The sequence below is a fragment of the Chlamydotis macqueenii genome, chromosome 18 (genome assembly GCF_036417535.1).
Source record: "Chlamydotis macqueenii isolate bChlMac1 chromosome 18, bChlMac1.mat, whole genome shotgun sequence".
NCBI classification, from domain to species: domain Eukaryota; kingdom Metazoa; phylum Chordata; class Aves; order Otidiformes; family Otididae; genus Chlamydotis; species Chlamydotis macqueenii.
This window is the reverse complement of record NC_141573.1, coordinates 3,659,420-3,677,950: the sequence shown is the minus strand read 5'-3', so window position 1 is coordinate 3,677,950 and position 18,531 is coordinate 3,659,420.

The following is an 18,531-nucleotide window of genomic DNA, read 5'->3' as shown; positions in this document are numbered from 1 at the left end:
GCGTTTTGTTTATTTGGTTTGGAGAGTAACAGTGATCAGACAGGCAAATCCCAGTCCTTACCAAAGCTGCAATTCTCTTTTTGAATGCAGCCTGCTCTGAGGAGAGCTAGAGAAGCACACGTTGGATTTGCTCAAGGTGAAACCTCACTTTTCTTCTTTCACTCTTAGGTTTTTTTTTTTCCCCTTCTTCCAATAAAAGGACATTTTTCTCAGCACCCAGGGCTTTTTGCAAGCTTTGTGCCTCTGGGGCGGGATTTCTCCAACCCTTAAATTTGTTTTGTCACTTTTTAAAGCCCACTCTTACTGCATGCTGCAGTTAATTGACAATGAGAAGTCGTTCTTGGTAATATGTCAGCTCCAGCACACGTATGTGGTCAGGCTCACACGTATTTGTGCACAGAGACCCATTTCGTTGTTTGAAGAAACATTTAATGAATGTTTTCAAAAGACATCTTTGACTTTGGGTACCTCTATTTCCAACACAGCTGAAGAAGTGCTATTTTTGAAGATTGGGTACTTGGGACCTTTGCAAGCAGGAAACCCAGAAACCCAATACCCTTAGGAATTTGGGTAAATCAAGTCCCTGCAAGTCCTCTGTAGGAGAAAAACATTTGGATAATGCTGTAAGTGCAGAGGCAGTAGAGCTTGAATATGTTAACATGGCTGCAGAAGAGAGTGAGCAAGGGATGAGCTTAATTCAGCCTTCCTTTTCTGCTTCCAGAGATGTAAAGTCTTGCTGAACAGCCGTGACCACGCTGCACATTAACCGAGGAGACGTGAGACACAGTTGGCAAGGCACATTAGCATCTTCCGCTCTGATAATTAGTTTAGTGAAAAATTATTGCATTATCTGTTTGGTTTCACTAGAGACCAATTGCAGTCTTTAAAAAAAAAAAGAAAGAAAAACTCACATTAGGTGCTTTTAATAATACAATAAACTCTATTGTGTTTGCAAACAAGATTTAAAACCCATTCAGCACGTGAGTAATTAGCACAAGTCAGGTTGGAGGCCAAATGCATTATTTAGTAATGGAATTAAGTTTGCTTAGAAGGGAAGAAGCCCATTAAAACCCACAAAAATGTGTAAGTGTCAAGGCAATGTGTTTAAAACATACTGCAACAGAACTGCTAACATTGCACCAGGATGTGATCCTGATTTTAGCAAATACGCCCCAAATCCTGTGGTCAACGATGCAGATTTCACTCCAGCTATGCGGGAGGAGGAACCCTAGCAGAGCCATATTGCACAGCAGGTGTTCATCTTGCAGGTGGGTTGAAATCAACCATCAGCACTGACGCTGCACCATTGCAGAAGTCTGAGATCCTCCAGAGTACCCTCAGAGTGTCCATATTTGCATCCAAAGAGCCACTGGAGAGAGCTTGCCTGGTACAGAGAGCCCTTCCCTTACAAGAACAACCTGCCTTTTTTTTCCAGGAATGTGACACAAAGCTCTATTTTCCTTCGATGTTGTATTTTAATTTTTTTTTTTGTGGCATGGGCAAATATACTTATCAGTACAAAGGATTCAGAAAAAAAAAAAAAGACTATGCTTAGCAACCTCCAGCAAAGCTAGCAGAATGCACTTGACAAAACTCGCGCTCTATAATGAAATTCCTACGAAGGCATTCAGTACTTAAAAACTAGGACAAATTACGCTGTAAGGAGCAGAATATGTAAACGTGGCAAGGAGCTTCATTTTATATTCTGGCTTCAGAGGGGTTACTTTCAGTTGACAGCCATGTAAACGAGACTAGAATAAGACCCATGCCCACCAGCAGAAAGACAAAGCTGGCTTTGTATAAGAAAATATAGAAACATCAATTAACGGGGTCCATGTGTATGGTTTTCTGAGAAAGGAGGTGAAGTGTTTGCATCTCTGCCAGGAATACATTCAGACCCTCTCTTATACAGCAGCTTAAGAAACAACAAGAATTTTGGAGCCAGATTACCAGCTCCAACACCCTAATGACTAGCCAGCCCATCCCTGCAGTAATTCTGCAAACCCAGCGATGCATGTGCCATGCAGTCCCAGCACTAACGGGACCATGATGATTTCCACAATAGTCAGCCAGCAGTGACAAATGGAAAACAAAAACACACACACACACACAAAAGAACAAAAGAAATAACAGCAGCTCACTTGACCCAGAGACTGCTGGCTCTGGAAAGAAGAAAGGATGGCTGCCGATCTCTGGAGTAAGGATATGAGGTTTCCAACTACTCTGGCAGACCCCACAGCTCTGGGCCCTGTCCCATAAATGTGCCTCTCTGGGTAACCTCTTGAGGCTCAAGTTTTCTTTGGAAGCCAGCAGCAGAGCTGGGAGTCAGGAGAGGTGTGTGGCTCTCCCCAGCACAGCTTACAGATAAGCACTTGCTGCAGAGTGATCCATGTTTCCAGGATTTGGGCACATTCCCACCTCCCTGGGGCAGCTGTTTACTTTCAGAGCCAGTTTCCCCAATGGAGCAGGGATATCCACGTCCTGCCTTTTGCTTTCCATCCCTGCACGGAGAGCAGGGGAGGGGTCTGGGTGTTCGGTGCAGAAGAGCAGCGCTCCCCCAGCCACACACCTTGATCCCAGACGGGTTGCTGCGGTCACAAAACTTGCACAAACACAGAACGACTCTGGCCTTATATATAATTCAAGCAGCCCAAACAGCTCAGGCTGTCGGCATCTTTATTTGCAGCCTACAGTCAATCCAATTTACTCCTCATTCAATGGTGCCAATGGATCACCCCACACTGGCTGGGACACCCCTCACTGTGGCTTTTGCCAGACCAAACCCATGGGCAGGGCTGCAGAGGGCTCATGTACGCGCTGCCATCCCAGCCCAGCACAAACAGCTTTTACTCCAAGTTCACAGCCACACACCCAGACACCGGGATCTCTCATTGCAAGATCTGAAGAAAGCTTAAGCACAAAACAGGCTGACACTCCTGAAAGAAGTCAGCAGTCTAAGGAAAATGGGTTTGTAGGTGATGCAAAGCTCTCGCAGATTCACTCTGAAGCTGCTGAGCCTCTTAACGTCTTCAAAACATATTTTCTCCTCTGAGGTCACAAAGGAGGCTGCGTTTCCTGGAAGGCAGCTTTGAGAGGTTTGAGACTCCAGGAAAGCTATGACATCAGCAAAGGTCCTGCCACAACAGCTTGTAAAACCAGGAGATTGGGGTCTTCATAGTGCGTTCATCCTCCTTTCAGACACTTGCCCTTGTTTCTAGGCTGGCCATTGTAGTGCGGAGCGATCCCCACCAGTGATGCTGAACTCCATGGGCAGCTTTTATGCTCTGTTTTTTCCCATCTTGACCCTTCAGGCAAGTTCTCCAAAGGCAACTTCATCTCAAGGCCTTCTACTAACAACATCAAGCTGCCAGCAGCTGGACTAGGCAATGCATGGTGGGATGGGGAGGTTGGCACATCCCCCCAGCAGCCTTTTGGCAAGTCGAGTCAAAGTCTCATCTTCCATCCAGCCCTTAACTCCCTGCTAGCCCCAGGAAAAGCTCAGAGATCTGCCCAAGTTGAGGTGGCAAAACCTCAAGCTTTGGACCAGAAGTCATTATGGCTATAAAAGCATTTCACCATCTTAAGAGTTTGTCTGTTTTTTTTTTTTCTCACAGCCAACCTGTTTAACGAGGGATGTGGAATTTTGACCAAAAGTGAGCACATGGCCCGAAAAGCAGTTTTACCTCAAGAACCCACGCACCAGCAAGAGTCCTTTTCCCCACAGTTGTTGTAACGAGTTCAGCCACTGCATAGCTAATGACTCTCACACACCAAAACCCAACCAGAATGCTTGGCTTGGGAGAAAATTAGACATCTCCATCGTCATCATTACTAAAACAGAGACCTGTGAAGGATTACTTGCATATTATGGCAAACTTCAATTGAAATGGGTCATTTCTTGCCTTATTAATATTTCAGGAGTGCTTGAATGCACTACCACAAAAGTATATCACTTGGAAACAAATTCAGGTAGAAGGAAAAAAATCCCACAAAACAAATTTCATTAAATAATGAACACACACTACACTAAGCCATCCTGAGACTCAGCCCAATAGTGTCAAACACAAGAAGTCCTGGTGTTCTACTTATTTATGAGGCAAAATTATCTATTCATTTAGGAAAAAGCAATCATGCTCAGTTAGACACACCAGACAAGCATATGAAAAGAAAAATGGCTTTGAAGCTGCTCCTGATAGCAAGCCTAGACAGCTCAAGATGAAAACTCTGCAACCCAGGCTTTTTTTTATTTTTTTAAAGTATACATTAGAAAAATCTATTAAGAAGAGGCATGAATTGCCAATTTTTGGTTGCGTAACATTTTTGAATCTTTAAGACAACATTAATGCATTACAGTTCATTTTGCCAGTTGTTGAAAGCAATTCTCAGCTGAAGATGTTCCTTATAAATTGGATGTTAGCAGGGAGCCGAGCAGAAGATACACCCCTACTGCTGTCGTGTTTGTCTCTAGATGGAGCACGGCCTACCAGTTTTCCAAAGATGCAGGGTAGGAAAGTTATCTGCCATTGTAAAGCTCTGAACAACCAATAATTAGTTTAACTTGGGTAGGGAAGCCTTGTTATTTACCTTTATTTGTTCGTAACATCAATGCGTGTTATGAAGATCAAGCGTTCAAGAAATAAGAGTTTTGGTCAAAAATCTCCATCAGGGATCCCAAAGGATCCAGCTCTATGCTAGGTCCAAGGCTTTCATCTGAACTTAGACAGAGTCATAGATAAAAATTTTTTTTTTTTTTTTTAAAAAGCATCCTGGTATGGACAAACCAAGTTTGCCGTCATCACCTAGAAGCATGAAATTCCTGGTAACACAAGCTTTGCTGCAGCAGAAAGTGGATCGCGGGATCAGCAGCGTGGTTTATCCACTCAGGGTTTACCACCTGATGACAGTATTCTCTGACTGAGAGCTGGAGGAACTCGTTAGTATTGTTAATCAAAGCATTTCTCACCAGGACCATAATTATTTTCTCTGGCCCATCTCCCCAGTCCTGCTCCTGCTTAAGAGGCAACATCTCCCATTTTCACCCACCTATCAGGAGAGTTGTTTTTGTTTTTTTTTTAAAAAAAAAATTGTGAAGATAGGAAGATAAAAATATGTCTTTTAAAACACAAAATACCTTTTATTTCACTTAAAACCCTTCCCATCAACAAACCCTCTTCCTTGCCATCAGGCCCATGACCCAGTCCAGCACAGAGGTCCCCAGGTGCCCAAACAGGCCTGGACCTCAAAGACCAGAGACACAGGGCTGGCTGGCCCCAGTTTAGCCTGTCCTCTCCCAGGCAAGAAGCCCACCTGTGGGGGCTCAAACCACAGCCCCAGCAGGTTCTCCAGGGGCACTGGGCTTAGCTACCGCCTGCAGGAGCTCCTGAGAAAATCAGGTTTCAGAACAAGATGAGATAAATCCCCATCACAAAGCAGCAATGCTACAGCAGAGAGGAGGACTCTTACCTGAACTGTTGTCCTCCACCCAGCAAGACAGAGCAGAAACCCCTCCCAAGTGCCTCACTGATCACTGCAGACCTTTTATAGCCCCCCAGGTCCCACCTCCTCACCACAAATTAAAGGGGCCAAAACCCACTGGAGCCTGGAGGTGAACCCAGCTGCCCGTGGCTGGCAGTTTCCTTCTGCCTGCGTTGGAGTGACTGCTGCCTCCTGCGTGGACCACGTCAGGACTGGTTCCATCACTCTGCTCTCTGATGTATAGTAGATGTTGTCTACGCGAGCATCTTACAAAAAAAAGCAATGATGGAGAAAAATGACATAAATTGAAAGGTTTTTACCATGATTTGCTGTGCCTGTAGCTTGAACACTAAAAGCTAACAAAGAGCAAATGTACATTTTTTTTTTTAATAATACATATTCCCAGACTTTGACAAGCACAGGCCTGTTTCCAAGGTGAGCACATCCATGGGGAAGGTGCTGGCCTTCCAGCATTGCCATAACAGATCCTGTAAACTCGAGAGCTCATGGCTCGCCGCTGCCCTGGGCTCGGGGCAGGTGCGCTGCTGCCACGCTGCGCACCGAGAAATTAAACGCTTTTGAACTTTTGAGTAATATTGCAGCTACCAGGCACTCTGAGCAAACTCGTCTGCCATCTTCTGTTCCTGAAAGGATATAGCTCCCATGGAAGAGTATTGTCCAGTTTTTCTTTGGGCAGATTTGGCAGGGAGGGATGGGTGAGGGGGATTTTTGCAGTTAGGGGCTGGTTTCTGGCTCCCGCACGCCCTGCACCGAAGCCTCGGCCCAGCCACAGCACGTAAACACGGTAAGGAGAAAAAACACTTGCATTTCAAGGCTAATTTACAAACAGAAGGAGACAGATAAGTGATCTAGTCAGGGATGTCCCTGCTCCTTGCAGGGGGGTTGGACTAGATGACCTTTGAAGGTCCCTTCCAACTCTAACCATTCTATGATTCTATGATTCTATGATGGGTGCCAGGGCCGTGGCTTCCAGCACGCATCCTGAGAGGCTTTTGCCCCAGGTACGTTCCACGGTGACAGGAATTTCCTTCCAGAGAGAGCCCAGCCTGGGCTGGTTTTGCATTACGGCAATGCAAAATGACAGCTGCACGTGGCCGCACTGCTAAAAACTGGGTTGCCTTTAGCCATATTGATGAATCACATTTGCTTCGTGATGGACTCACTCAACCAGGCAGGAATAACGCCGGGTACCCAGGAAGGCTGTGCTACCTTGGCCGACGGGATGCGAGCTGCAGCCCGGAAAGCTGCTTGGCACGGCTGCGCCTGCCCTCCCAGGAAGGGAGCGGGGAGAGCGGATACAGGCACAGGAAGGCAAAAACCAAAGTGGCACTTTCTCTGTCCCCAGACTTGTGACTGAGGGGATAATTGAGAAAAATAATCAAGAACAATGGCTGCTTGACAATGGTGGCAAATTGGGTTGATACTCTCAATGCTCCTCAATTAGTCTGTGCAAATGCTAATTGGAATAGTTCCTTTCTGTGGCGCAGTCAGCACAAATCTCAAAACCCGAGATAGTTTTTCTTTTTCTGCAAGCCATCTGTCATGCTAATGTATCCTGTTGCTGAGAGTCGATGCTTGTTTTTTTCCTGTAGCACCATGACAAAGAGGGAGCGCAAACCCAAACCCAAACCCAAACCCAGCCCTGGGCTCCTCCATGGGTGATGGTTTCCACAGAGAAAACACCAGCTTTCCCAGTTGCCCCAGAGCTGGGTGCTGTGAGCACTGCTGGGGGGTTATGAATACTGAAGGAACCAGGTGCCCTCTTGGAGCAAGGGCCTGAGCGCCTTGAAATTGCTCTGAAGAAGAGTTGCAAAGAAGACCCTCAGCTGATGCTTCTCTTTTCTGGGGATTGATTTATCCTGATAGCTATGACTGCATCTCAAGGTGCATTTAATGATTCATTCCCTTTAATAATGCAAACAGATATCGACGAGGTCTTCAGCTTCCTGAGATAGGCTCTTTAATAATAAAAACCATTTTCCTTTATTTTCTTTTCAAAATAATAACAGGGAAACCCAGGGGGATTCTTGGTCTTGGCTCATCCTTAGTATATAAGGAATTTTTTGAGCTCTCTTCTCCTGCCACGCTCTGGTCCTCAGTGAGCCACTGTGGGATGCGGGAGGACGCACTCCCCCAGCCGTTGTACGTGATGGACATTTTCTGTCCCATCTCCCCTGCTCCAGCCTTTGTCAGGGAACTTGGGCAAGTTGTTGCCCTTGACCCTCCTGTCCCAGGCTGTCCCCATTTAAGCAGCACAGCCCACCTTTAGCTGCCCAGTGTTGCAGCCTGGCTGATGCAAGGCAGCTTTTATTAGGACATTATTTACCAAGGGGTCAATTCTGTCCACACCGAGGCATTCAATTCTTATCAGCAAAAATCCATGTGCTACGTGCAGCTGTATCCCCGAGGTAGTTGCAGAGGCCATGCAAATCAAAGTTCCGCTGCTGGAAATTGCACCAAAGAGGTGTTTATTGACACATCTCTTTTGCCAGAATAAAAACTGCTCCATTATTATATGACAAAATTCCTGTCCTGGAGCCATGGACCCAGAGAAGGGCAGGATACTCCCCGTGGCAGGCTCTTCGTCCTTCGGGGCATTTGCTCCCATTGTGCTCTCCCGTATCCAACAGTGTAAACACTGAGTATCCTCAGCGTCCAAGCAAATGCGGGAGTGCGATACATTTTTCTCGAATGTCCTAAAAGCAGAAAGTCTGGGTACAGTGAAGTTTTCTGTAATCGCATGTGACAGCATCTGGCAACTGGAGCCTGACACCTGCAGTCAGCATGTCATCCGGGGTGTGTGCCAGACTCGGAGCCACCCATGAGTGGAAAACACAGAACAAAATCAATTACTCTGCTCCAAGACACCCTCCGCAATGTGTGGGGCTGGGGAGATGCTCTGGAGTTGGTGAGACCACGCATGCAGCGGTTCTCAGGCCTGCGGGAAAGCTTTTAACTGGATAGTTGCTGCTATGTTTTTGCTGCTGTTTTCTAGAAAGTTCCCAATTCCTCTTTTCTGCCATCCCCAGCACAGGACTCGGTGCTCTGCCTGTCCCCCCCACTCCGATCCTCTGTGCTGGTTCAAGTGGCTCCTTTGCTTTTCCGCTTTCAGCTTCCTTTTTCCAAGCGCAGGCTCTCGTTTGGCTTTATCTCCTTGCGGGCGCTGCATTTCCCCCATCACGGTACTACTTAAGTGGCACTTCAGAGGTCCTTCATTCTGCCCTGAAACCCTTTTATATTGTATTCCCATTCACAGCATTTTTCCTGTCTGCTAAGAATTCATAAAACTTCCAGCTTTTTTTTTTTCTAACTCTTCCCTCCTGAGGAAATGGGATTTGAGTGGTCAGCCCGTGATGCTGACTGTGTGCTGTTTGTGTATCTGTAACTTTGCAGGATCGTTGACCTGCCAGCCTCTCTCCATCCCTTTTGAACCTTTGAGCTGTTTCAGTTTGACGTAGGACACAAGCTGGCAGGGTATCAGAGAGCTCCAAAGCCACTGGACATAGCTGGATGGAAGAAGATGGGGATGCCAATGCCCTTCCTGGGGGGAATGCATCTTCACCAGACATCAGAGAATCCATGCACAGGTCCATCAGAAACCAGGCTCTGGTTGTTGTTTCACTGCTTGTGAAAGAATTTTTTTTCTCTAACAAAATTTTTCACATCCCTCCAGCAGCCCCAGGTTTTCTGGTGATTCAGCAGAGCGGTGCACACCAGAGCAGGAGCACCTGCGAGAGGTCGCGCCATGACTGTGATGGCGCAGGACCAAAGCGGATGCTCTGCGAGGATGGGGATGGTGTTACTGCCAGCCTCTTCGGCCGCTGCTTGGTCCCAGAGCAACAGTTTTTTTTGTCACTGGTTGGGTGCCTTTACACTTCTTTGCCCATAGTAATTGCTCCAGCCGCACACTCGCATGCCGCTACGGGAGCAGGTTTCCCTGGTGTCATATGCGTTACGTTAATTCCTTTCTGCGCTTAAAGGGTATTATATATACATATTTTTTTAGCTGAGCATACCCCAGTCTTTGTTGTTTTGGTTTTTTTTTTTTTAAATACTTTTGCTCTGGCAAAATCTGGCGAGTCTGTGGGAGTCACTCCTGCGTGAGGACTCTGAGCTCTGCTTTTACCATTCGAAAAAACCCTCTTCTAGCGGACGGCCCCAGCGCTGCCTCTCCAGAAGGGGTTTCGGCTGCTTTTCCGACAGCTTGCCGTTCCAGAAGCGGCCCGGGGTGGGCGGGCAGCCCCCACGGCTGGGCCGGAGCGGAGGGGCCGTTCTCGGGCCGCGCTGCCGGGGCTGCCGTTCCGCCCGGGGAGCGGGAGGGGGAGCTGCGAACCCGGCGGCGGGGCTGCGGGACGCCGCCCCCCCCCCAGCTCCCAAAGAGCCATGGGCTCCCTAAAGAGCCGTTTTCTCCTAAGGGGGGGGGGTTAAAAAGTCTCTCTGTAGCAAAGCGTTGCAGCATCCCCGTGGTGAGCAGTTCAGGGCAGAAGCCGCTCCACACGCTCGCTGTGCGGGATTTTTCTCCGCATTTGTTCTCTGCAATTTTTTTTTCTGCTCCGGGGAGACCGTACAGCAGCCGTCCGGTACCTAAGTGGCCCTGTAAGAAAGCTGGGGAGGGGCTTTTGACAAGGGCACGTAGTGAGAGGACAGGGGATAACGGCTTTAAACTGGCAGAGGGCAGGAGTAGATCAGACATAAGGAAGAAATTCTTCCCTGTGAGGGTGGTGGGGTGCTGGCACAGGCTGCCCAGAGAAGCTGTGGATGCCCCATCCCTGGCAGTGTTCAGGGTCAGGTTGGACGGGGCTCTGAGTGCCCTGGTCCAGTGGAAGGTGTCCCTGCGCAGGGCTGGGGGGGTCAGAATAGGAGGAGCTTTCAGGTCCCTTCCAACCCAGACCATTCTGTGATTCTATGATTTTTAACACAAAGAAAAAAAGAAAGATGAAAATATTCATAAAACCACCTTCTAAATCCCCTGGTTTTCAGTTTTTCTGTCTCTGGGATTAATGATTAACTTTATTATAAAATATATAAAGGAAGGGTGCGTGGGTACTTGTACCTGTTATTTAATTATCGGTCGCTGCCTGGACCAAATGCAAGGGCTGGCTGCTGCCAGGTGATGGCTGTGCCTTCCCCCTCGTCCCAGCAGTAACAGCACCTCTCAGCTGGGCACTTGGCATCCAGGTACCCTGGTGCAGTTTGCAAAGGGAAAACAAACATCACAAATTCTCAGCACTGAAAAGCAGCATAACCTGGGCAGGGAGCACAGGGATGGTGCTGACACCCTGTTTTGTCCACGGAACCCGGCTGCTGGCGAGCCCATGGGCAGTGAGATGCATTGGGCAGGGGCAGGCAGGAGACTTTGTGCCCTGAAACCGGTGGAGAAGCGGATTTTTTTCCCCCAGCTTTCGCTGTAGCTCCTTGCACAGAACCTGTCTGGAGCAAGAAATCCTTTGGGGTGTTAGGGGAGGGAGGCCCCACTGGTAGCGGTTTAGCGACGCTGGGTGCTTGTCACACAGCCCTGTTTGGTGCCTGCACTGGAAATTGTTGAACCAGTGTTTCCCATCGCCGTTTAGAGCTGCTGAGCTGCTTTTAGGAGGCTGCTTTCCTGCAGCCACGGATGCGAGCACAGACAGAGCCACCAGTGCAGGACTGGTCTCCTTGGGGTAGTTACTGGGGAATTGACCTGGCTACACTTAAATATTTCAATCTGTGCAGCTTCCCTCAGCCTTGTTCGTGAAGGTCCCTCAAGTCACTGCCAATGAATGCTCGCAGCCGGCACAGATCCAATGCCGGCTGTCAGGAGTGCGACCTGCCGGCGAGGCGGTCTGCGGGCTGGGGGAGCTCTCCACATCCATTTGGATCATGAATGTTTGATGCGATGAGCGCTGCAGCTGGGATGCCGCAGAAGCCGCCCGTCTTCCCGCGCCTGCTGCCGAGCCTCGCTGCACGCCCAGAACATGGAGAGCAGCCTGAGAGCCCCAACACCCGCACTGCTGCAGGGCCGAGCTCAGACCAGGAGCTTCTCTAATAGTTGCAAGTTTTGGTTGAATTTTGTCCTATTCCAGCCTCCGGCCCATCAGTGTTTTCATCTGCTGGACTGAAGCGTCCTCTTGTGTCTGATGTCTTCCGTGCTGTGACCCATGGTCTTCCCAGCATCCCTCTGATGTTTTAAATAGCTGGTGCTTTGTCTCAGTTTCATTGTAAATTGTGAAAAACGTTAACTCCATTGCTGAGGGAGTGTGAAATAGGGACTGCACTTCCTAAGGGTTTCTTACCCTTCCGCTCTTCCCATGGGTTGCCCCACTGATGGAAGGCCATTGCCCTTGGGGTGGGATGTGCGGATGCCTTCACACACAGGAGCGCGATCAGCAGATGGAGAGATCTGCCTGCTCCTTCAAACTCCTGGGGATGAATTTGAAGATGCAGAATGAAATTGCTTTAAATTAAATAGGCTGGAAGAGGCGATGATGGAGAAAACCTCCTCAGGGAGAAGTACACAATATCGCGGGTTAGGGACCAGCCAGAAGGTCATAAAGGACAGTCATAGGGATGGCCGATGGGAATATGTGTTGGGTTAATGGCCTCACCTTCCAACGTCCCAGTCTGAAGGTCTCCCAGCCTTGCTAGGACAGTGAAAGACAAAGGTACACATCATTTGTGTGCCAATCTTTTAATTGATTTGCCTAAGCAGGCCCTGACCATTCCAAGTTTTAATTGTTACTCTGAGCTAAATGAAACCTAATTTACTTTCAAGCATCTTTCCTGACATCTTCAAAAACCCAACCGAACAAATCCCAAAGACCCTGAAGCAAATGGGACAGGTTGACAGATCTGTTTCTACAGTACTTTAAATTGCATTTTAACCTTCCCAGCCTTGTCTCCTGTACAGCTCCAGCATGGAGCAGGAAGAGAGCCGGCCCTCACCGGCTGGAAAACGATGTTGTGCACGGAAAGGACAATCCTGCCCCCAACAACAACAAGAAATAACCAACCAAACCAAACCCCGGTACACAGGAGCTCATTGGCATCACCTGGAACAAGGGCAGACCTGGTCAAAGAGAGGGAATAGAGCTTCTTACCCCCCATTAACGACCCCCTGATGCCTGCGATGGAGGTGCTGGCCAGGGCCGAGCCTCAGCGCAGCTCGGACTGGGTTTGGCACTGTGAAGTCCTCCTGGCACACCCCTCTTTGGGAGCTTTGGGGAGTCACCTTTCCACCTTCCTTCTCAAACAAAGACCAGCTGGACCTAACCCCATTTTCTTTTTCTTATTAAAAGTGAAGCACCAGAAAAATAGGATAAAGTGCCCCATTCTTTCTAGCTCATTTTTTCCTTCTCTCTCTGTTTCAGGCTTCTCATTTTTCTGGCGGTGCATGTCCCTAAGACAGCCCTTGCATCCCTCTTACAGCCGTTTCTATAAGCAGCTCCAGTCTCTGTTGCAGTGGTTACACACAGCCCCTCACCAGGGAGGGAGCATCCTGCCAAGAGGAGCTCAGTGCTCATCACCATGCAGCACAAATGAGGCATTAAACCTCCTGAAAAAACATTATTAATTATCTGTGTGCATACTAAGGGCAACATATTTAATCCAAAGTTCCCGAAGTACCAACATGCCAGTCAATAATATCGCTTCTGCTTTATAAACGGGGAAACTGAGACAGCCAAACCGTATTTAAGGCAGAGGTGTGTTTTCCCGTGGGCTGCAGCCCCACGCACGCCGCGGGTAGTACCTGTGGGTGACCTCTCAGCCCCATCGGAAGCAGCTCTGATGTGCCCCAAAATATTTTACTGGACCAAGTGAAAATGGAGATGTTGCTCCTGAACACACTGGCACACACTTTCTAGGTACACACCGTGTAGGGCTGTGGTACTTCAACGCCTCATCTTCTCCCCGCGTGCAGGGCGATTCCCAGCTTGCTCAGAAGCCTTTTGAGAAGGATAATTGGTAACACGGGCTTGAAAAAACACAAATATACTAGAACTGATAGAGGGAGGGGAAAAAGAAAAGAAAAAGTCCCCAGGAGTGTGGAGGTGGCAGTGTTATAATCTCAGGCTGTCATCTGTTTAACGTTATTAAACAACTTCCTAAAATAGCAGCTGTAATTATTCCTGTATGGAGCTCAATCTGGAGAGCTTTAAGCGCCTGCACTCCTCTCCCACTTTGCTCGGCTTTCCTGCTCCCAAACTGGTGCTCGGGGGTCCCAGTCCTTGGCAGGGGCCGTGCCCTGAGGAAACCCAGTCTCCAGCCCCATCCCAGTATCACTGGTCTCAGCTCTGTTGACATAAGCTTAGTTTTTGTTGCATTTTTAATTGTAGAAATGTATTTCCATGAATAAAATACAGCTCAGTTGGGGATATGACCTACTTTTAATGGCAAGATAAAACGAGCATAGGTTTGTATTTTTATTTCATTTATTTCAATTGTTCTAAGGCAGCCAGAAATGCTGAAGCAGATCAATAGGAGATCCACAATCGCCGGGCGGCTTTTTTCCTGTAAATAATCAAATTCTGACTGAAATGATGGGGGGCTGCTGCATCTCTGTGATGAAGCCTTTAACCTTCAGATCAGTAGACGAGTTTTGACAGTACATAATTTATATGGAAATAAATAATTTGACAGGGATTTTACAGGTACATGTTCTGCACTGCTAGAAAGACCTTCTCTGTTTATCCAAATTATGAATAATATTACTAAATAATACATGATCCTATTGTCCTGGACAAACATGGTCATTCCGAAGTTCGTTAAGCATGGCAGGATCTGGGGATGCTCTCTCAAGAAACAGACCCCGTAGTTCCTGCTAAAATAAAACACAAGTGGCTTTTCAAGGGTAGAGATGAGCTTTCTCTCAGATCTTTGAACTTGTCTGGTATTGAAGCAAGGCAGCTTTAAAAGCCAAATTATTTCGGTATAAGATGTTGGCTGGGCACAACGCAGCCCCACAAGCGCCACGGGATGCCGCACTTATCCCCTCGCTTACGGCAGCCGGCGATGAGCCGAGCTGGAGGTGGGTTAAACCAGCATGGAGGCCCACGCAACACTCAGTTACGCTAAATCTAAACACCGTAGATTAACTTATTAAATACAGAGAAATGAGCAGGGTCTGACTGCGCTGTCATGACAGCACGCTGAGAGTGAAGGCACTGCTGCTCCCCGCTCATCTGTGTGACACCCACGGTGTCCCCGGCCCTCAGAAACGTCCCCTTTCCCCACGGAGGCAAACTCACCAAGCTGAGTGACATTTCGGTCCCTATTCAAATTAGCTGTTATTAATTAAATAACACCCTTCAGCTTTCTCGGAAGATTCTCCCCCCGAAGTTGCAGCAGGAAGCTGGCGTGTGTCAAGATGCCAGGCAGATGTGAAAACCTCCGTAATGTTTTCATGAACGCGCACCTCATTAAAGACGTTATCACTACGGGAAAATAAGAAATTTATGGTCGTGTCTTTTTACTGTCTCTTTACTGTAGGAGCCCACTACCAGGTGCTTTTAAACATGCCCACAAAACCAGCTCTTGCTCAGCAGAGCTTCACTTGGGCTGAGTTTTGGCTCCGACACGGATCCTGCTGGAGTCCAAGGAATTTCAGCAAGTGCCTACGCACTTTGTTGATTAGCAACAGAGCGCTGAAGCTCAGGTCTGGGGGTGTATCTGCATGTGGATTTACAGGTGCTTGATGGTTGTTTGGAGTAATTTGGGTAATACAGATTTTGTTCCAAAACGAGTGATTTAGAACCCAAACGCGCTGGCTCACGCAGCCCTTCCAGCAAACCGAGCTGCACTGGGCTCCGCTCAAGCGGCTGCAAATCTGCACGGGCTACAGCCATCAAGCACCTTCTCCGCACCCCACTCACACAGGGTTTTTCCTCTTACAAAAAAATGAATTCACACTGCCTTAACATTAAAGTTCAAAAGCAGCTGCATCTCACCACAGCCGGAAGATTTGTTGGGAGCCAATGACAAAAATTATGGCTTATTGGGGAATAACCTTGAGTACTGGTGCTGCGTATTTTCAAGGCGTATTTAATCACAATTTATGTGTGAATACTTCTCCTTTCACTGGAAATGGAGAGAGGGGTGAGGCTTGGGGATTTCTGAGGTAGTTTGGTTAAAAATGCTGGACAGAGCCTGTGGAACACCATGGTACTAACTGCTCGGGGCTTGAAAACATCCAGTGAGAGCCAATGTATTCCTCAAACGCAGCCCTTGGGACAGGAGCCTGGCAACACAGTCGAGTGGAGCTAATGTTTTGGTTGAAATACTGCTTTCATGTGTTGCAAATCGTAATAATAATAATTTAAAAAAAGAGTCTACTGAAGACAGAATTGGCCAGAGACTCAGAAATGAAGTGATGCAAGAACAAGGAGGGTGGCACAGCGATGCTACGCACTGACCGCAGCTGCTGCAGTGATGGGCACCAGGCTGCAGGACAGCAATGCTGACGCCATCATCTCCTCTTCATCCTCGTTTTCACTGGATTCATTTGTGGCACAAGCCAGCACGACTACCTGGCTAAAGGCCCTTCCTTGTGTCACCCATAGGGACGTGGTGGGCACAGCTTATCGGTGTCCGCAACACTGCAGTGCCCATCACCGAAATCAGTGTGACCTGGGCACATATTTTGCTGATCAGGTATTTTGCAGCCATGGGGAGGGCCAGGCGTGGGGCAGCCCCATGCCGTCCAGAGCCACCTCTCCTTTCCTTTCAAGGGTTACATATTTGCAATTAGAGATACACAGGATAATCACTGCAGCCATCACCTGCCCATCATAACCACTGCCCACCGAGGTCACCACCACCCAAACTCCAAGGTACATAAATCCGTACATAAAGATAAAACAGAGCAGCAGCTCTTCCCTTTTTATACTGTACTGTATCCACCAGAACAGGTTACAACCCAACCCATACAGCAAGGGATGCTGCAGCAGGGTGAAGGAGACCCCACCAAGAGGCCCTAAAACTGGACGAGAAAAGCAAGGAGGGAAAATGCTGGGGTTTTTTTCTAGTTAGGTATGAATGTGGAAGTAAATAAATAAATCCCATAAGGAAGGAAAAAGAAGAAGAAAAAATAAATATCTCTCAGCTACTTCTCATTAGTGGAGGAGTATTTACTCGGGTGATTATTTTGCCTGCTCACACAGCATCCCCACCGCGGACATGCCGGTTCTGCACAGCTAACAAGCTATCAGCAGGGAGGAATAAGATTATTTAATTTCTTAGCACACCTTGAATAGCCCCTGAGGATAACTCACATTTGGGAAAACAAATACACAAGCCTGACAAATGGTATTAATAATGCAACACAGGGACCCGTGAGCAGAGCACTGTACTAGAAACCCCCAAACTGCCTTCACCGTGCCCAAGTCAGCTCTTCACCCTGCCATGGTGATATGTGGCTGAAACACACCCTAATAACATACCTTTGTGTTTTGCCTGCTCAAAGCTGGTGAAAGGGCACAGGTCTTCAGTCCTGCATCCAGAGGAAGCAACAGCAAGGTTCATCTGGGGCTTCCCCAGCTGTAGGGATATATTCTCCCCCTGCCCACCTGATCAGCAGCTCTATGCCATCCTCCTGGGCAAGAGCAGGACCAGGTTAGAGTTATGGAATGGTTTGGGTTGGAAGGGATCTTTAAAGGCCATCCAGTCAACCCTCCTGCAAGGAGCAGGGACATCTCCAACCAGACCAGGTTGCTCAGAGCCCTGTCCAGCCTGGCCTTGAACGTTTCCAGGGATGGGGCATCCACCACCTCTCTGGGCAACCTGTACCAGTGTTCCACCACCCTCATTGTACAAAATTTGGTTGCTCAAAAACACCTGCCCAAACCTCACCTCATCACAGCAGCAGATTCACCAGCAACCAAAACATCTCAGCAGTGCTCTTGGTCTGCATCCCTTCCGCGAGGGGGTTACTGCCCAGGGGAACTCTTGTCTCACTGTGAGCTTCCCCATGGCCCCTCATGTCCAGCAGCAACATAGGTGCAAAGGGAGCAGAACTCGAGGACATTTCAGCTATATCTGTACATGGATTTATATAGACAGAGATATTTCTTTTCACTGTGCAGGAAAGAGCTCTGGAGCCATGAGCTGCTCCGTCAACAACTGAGGGACAACACGACCCAGCACAGCCTCATTATTCCCGGCTATTTAATTACTGCTCACGATTGGTCTCTAACAAACCTCTTGCATCTGTACCTCATGATTCAATAAGGATTTTCAGAAGACTCCTAACTAATGGGCAAATGGAGCTCGTTCCCACTGAGAACCTGGGGCAACGGGAATGATGTGGAATGGTGCAAGAAGGAGAGCATGTCCTGGGTGTGAGAGGGGAGATGCTGGCAGAGAGGAGCTTTTATGCCACAGAATGCCTCCCTGGGCTTACAGAATGGGTATTTAATTAAAAAAAAACCCAAACACGCAGTGGGAGGGTGGCTCCCAGGAGTTCCTGGAGAAGTTCTCAGAGCTCCCGACCAGCCTCCCCTGAGCTATGCGGGCTGGGGGCTCGCTTGCCTCCCATGTGCAGTTTCTTCAGTTACCATCCATCCCCCCTGGTGCTGTGAACTCCATATGGCACCCAGGCTGCGGGATGGGTGCGTGTGCCACGTGGGAAGCCGATGGCAGGGACAGAAGAAGCTTCAGCCCGCTGCAGTCCTGAGCAGCACCAGGGAGCAGCGAACCGTGCGTGGATCAGGCAGCGCTGGGTTTTTATCTAAACCTTAATTCCAGTAATTTGCTCTAACACTACAGTTCAAGCAGACACAGCCACCTGCACGAAGGGTCTGATATCAATTAGTCATTCTTGCGAAATGAGGCATTTTTTGGCTTCTAAGTATGTACAATTTTCTGTGGGGCGTCAGACGAGCAATTACCTTCCTACGGGCTCGTGAGCGGCTTGACGCGTCCCATCACAGAGGTGGTGAGTTTAAAGACTTCATTCTTGTAGAGGTTAAACCTCTAGTTCTTATTTTAGTCTTAGTTTAGTTTAAACTGAAATGTAGTTTGTCCTCACACTCCAGTTTTCGTTTATTGCAATCCAAGCGACAG